The 4204-nt window shown below is 31.7% G+C and overlaps 1 pseudogene; it reads right to left on the bottom strand.

The window, feature by feature from the left end:
- Positions 1 to 2293: 2293 nt before the first annotated feature.
- On the bottom strand, positions 2294 to 2384 carry LOC143617717 (U6 spliceosomal RNA; annotated as a pseudogene).
- Positions 2385 to 4204: the final 1820 nt, after the last annotated feature.

The following is a 4204-nucleotide window of genomic DNA, read 5'->3' as shown; positions in this document are numbered from 1 at the left end:
GATCTTGGATCCTTGAATATTATAATTTCTAAAGATATAATCTAAATAAATATAACTTGATAAGAAAAGATCATACCATGAAGTCTGATTAGACCTAAGTTACCACAAATGTTTCCATGATGCTTGTAGATAGACTTAGGATACCTGATGCAAATATCTTAGAATTTTAAGTTGAAAAATCATATGAACTGGGGTTAAACCCAAGAAACTGGGGACAAGCTCAACAAAACTAGGGACAAGCCCAAGAAACTGGGGACAATCCCAACAAAACTGGGTCGAACCGAAAAACACGAGACCCAAACCGGAAATTGCCCGAAACTGAACCGATGCTCCATAAACAGGTCAGTATTCGGTTCTATATACTCCAGACTTCGGGTTTGGGTCAGTCCTCGGGTCTGAACCAGAGTAACCAAACTTTTCCTTACCAGACCGAACTTGATTAATCCAACAATCAGAATACAGACAAAGGCAATGCCCTTACATAAATAAGAATATCAATAAGCTTTGAAACGGAATAATGAACCTCGAAACGTGTAAAACTAAAATGTTTGGTAGCTTTTCCTCATGTGGAAACCTGGTTCAAGGAAGAAGATGGAAGAAAACAAGAGAAGACGAAAGATAAACTAAGTAATATTTGTTAAAAGAAAAAAAAAACCTTAATCACTTTAAAAGAGATAACCTTTTGACATTCTGTGTGTCTTTAAAAGAAACACATGTATCGGTTTACCCGAAACATATGACAACAAATTTTTAATTTTCAGTTTTATTTTCTATGTATAGGGTATGACCGGAAATTTTTAATTTCTAGTTTTTCTTAATGTATCGGGTATGAGAAAGCGTGTCTTGACAACCAACATGTATGAGAAGGCGTGTTTTGATACTTTTGGTTTCCTAGCGTCTAAAGCTATGGAGTTCAACGGGTCATGCATAGTATTGTTATAACTCCAAGATCAGCCAATGTGGTTTCTAAAATATTGGGTTTTGCTATTCAAAAAGGGGTAACGGCACAACTTTATTTCCATTTGCCTTATGGTGCGATGTAATCACTACTTTTTTGTTTCATAAAAATTAAAGTCATTCAAAAATGTGCATTAAGCAATTGTAGAATATGAACTCTATTTTCTCTTATTAAGAATCCAAGCACGTTATGTGAAAACAAAAATATTTTTTGTAACAGTTCATGACTAGTTTCATTAAATGGAATATAAATTTTTCTATCTAATATGTATAAATATATTTTTTATATTTTTATGATGTAAAGTATTAACTTATCCATTGGGATTTATATCAGCATGAATTTACGCATTTCAAAGTTTTTATAGTGGTGATGAAATGCATGTAATTTGTCATATTTAAGTTAATTATCTAAAAATTAGAATTTCTAACAAACTAATGGGTATACTGATCCCCAACAATAATTACTTGACATATGGCTGATTAATATTGGGCCGAGTATGGGATACGGCTTGAAAACCACGTATGGGACTAAAGTTATCAATACCCATCCCATTGACATTTCTAATTGAGTTCGAGTCTAGCTAAGAACATCTCGGATAGAAGGAGATTCAACATTAAGACCTCAATAAGCACCAAATGGTGAGAAATCAGGTTGATTCAGTTTTGACCGTAATCAATAAGACAGTGCGACTTAAATGAAAGATGGGTTCATATCTCTCATTCATCCAAACACCATGATTGTGACCCGTACTAGAGAAGTATCCGGTATGCCTATTATGTGGCGCGGATTAGATGTCAATGAAAGGATAAAAAGTCAATTCTAGAACACAAATCGCCCAAAGCTTTTTATATGTGGAAAACAAAAAAATGAAATATTCACTTCAATAGGTTTTGACCCAAATCAAATGGGTTAAAACTACCCTAATTCAAGTCGACCCATCACCTATGGCATGGATTAGATGTCTACAAACAAATTATAATAAAACACAAGTGCTAGTTTTACATACATAAAATGTAAAAGACTTTAATACAAAGAGTCAACATACTGTAAAATACTTGTAATCATTTCTTAATTCCAGCAATGCATGACAAATACTAGAATCTGTTTCAATTCTCGCAATGTGTTGCCCTTTGCTTTTTATTTCGATGTAAGCACTATTTCTTCTGTCAGTGAAGGCAGTGAAGCACCAAGAATGTCAACACGTGTCAGAGAACGTAAATGAAACTGAAGAGCAAAACCAAAACATTATTTAGCATAAACATAACATTAAGACTACCTGCAGTATATCCACTTGACCGATTAATTCCAAAAACAGATTGACGAAATAGGGTTAAAAAAAATTTGGACCATTTCTTGATTTGTGCGTGTCATCGGGCCATGCTAATCTTCTCTCTGAATTTTGTTTTAAATATAAAACAGAATATAATTTAGTGAAAATGTAGATAGAAAAATGTCTCAGAGTGCAAAAATTCAGCATAATTCAAGATAATTGGAACATGCATCTGGGTGACAAATTAAAAATCCTAAACGAAGTTAATGAAGGAAAAACAAAAGCTTGAAAGAAAAATTCAAGAGCTTAAATGAATTCTATCTCTCAAAAACTAGAGAACCTCTGGTATCAGAGCCTTGTGCTTAACTTTTTAAAAATAAATGTTAGAGCCTTGTGCTCAGCAAAAAAAAATTAAAAACTAAGCCTTGCACTACGTAAGAATGGAAAATAAAGATTTTTGAATAGAAGAAGATTCTGATGATCATATCAACAAAATACTGAAGTTATAAACTTCAGTGAAAATGAAAGAGGTTTTCAGTCAGATTACATGATTAATTCTGATCAATTAACAAAAATAAGTAAGCTTAAGTTTAAGCTTGATAATAGAAAGGTTTTTAATCAACCTAAGAGTTTATAAAGCTTGGTCTCAAAAGCTTTTTCAAGAAAAAAAAAATCCTTTGCTGGTCTAATACTGAAGAATTTTCAGTAGACATAAAGGATACATCGCGAAAAGTATTTTTGCCACTCTTAACAAGAGGAGAAAAAGCAAAAAGACTTTTAACTATTAAGCCCGAATTAAGAAAATCAATGAACATGGTGCATATGAGAGCAGTAAAAATCCTACTAAAAGCACAATTCAGAGATGGAATTAATTTTCCTATTAAAATGGCTGTTGTTGATAATAGAATCATTAACAGATAAGATGCTCTCTTAGGGGCTATACAAGGAAATTTAGCATATGGTAAATTTATGTTTACTGTATATCCTAAATTTGCTTTACATTGAGATTCAAAAGATTTCGTTAAAACTCTTAGTTTCATACATCAGTGTGAAAGAACTGATCTTATGGAACCAGGAAATAAAGTATTTGTAACGATTAATTATTTAATATCGTATGCTATAACCAACAGTACTCACTCTATAGAGTATAAAGAAAAAGAGAGTATAGCAATAGAAGATATATTCTCAGATATAGGAACAGTTGAGGAAAGTAAATTTACTGAACCCTCGCAATTACAAGAAAATTGGGCAATTAATATAGCTCGAAATAAACAAATTCTAGAGTCTAAACCCAGACATAGCTTTTCTGGACATACTATAAGAATTAGAGAACCAACTTCAACTTCTACAGAAGTACAATTAATACGATCTATGTCGCAAAGAATATATAAGTATGGAGAAATTCTTAAAGAGGTTATAGGAATATAATGTCTTTAACCCCAATCATTGAAGCAGTTAAAGCTCTAGATGATGCAATTAACTTTGAAGAAAGTGAAATTCAGATATACATAATCAGAATAAACCAAACTAGATACGACTTTATGATACATGATAACATAAAAGCTCAAAATATAAGATTCTTCAAACAAGAATTAGCTAACGCTAGAAAGAGACTCTTTAAGCTTAAAACAAGAACAGCTCTTATAACCATAACATGAGTTCTCTTATAAAGATAGAAGAATTAATTAAAGAGCTAATCAATAAGGTAGAAAAATTATCTACTAACGAAAATCTAGAGGCTATTGCCGCAAAGATCATTAAGGATATCTCCGAAAAAATTGATAAATAGAGGAAGTTAAACCTCAAAACCTAGAACCACACACTAAAATCTTCAATGAAAAAGGAAGATTTCAAAAATATTCTTTTCCTAAATTTAATGTAGGAAATCCGTCATTAGGAAGTTCTAAATGTCCAAATACTTTAAAATGACCTTTTGGTACAAAAGAACAATAAACAATTCTTTGAGAATTGTAAAT

The sequence above is a fragment of the Bidens hawaiensis genome, unplaced genomic scaffold (genome assembly GCF_021521415.1).
Source record: "Bidens hawaiensis isolate Kalapana, Puna unplaced genomic scaffold, B.hawaiensis_p1.1 tig00000237_1, whole genome shotgun sequence".
Taxonomy (NCBI): Eukaryota; Viridiplantae; Streptophyta; class Magnoliopsida; order Asterales; family Asteraceae; genus Bidens; species Bidens hawaiensis.
This window is presented reverse-complemented; position numbering and strand designations above follow the sequence as displayed.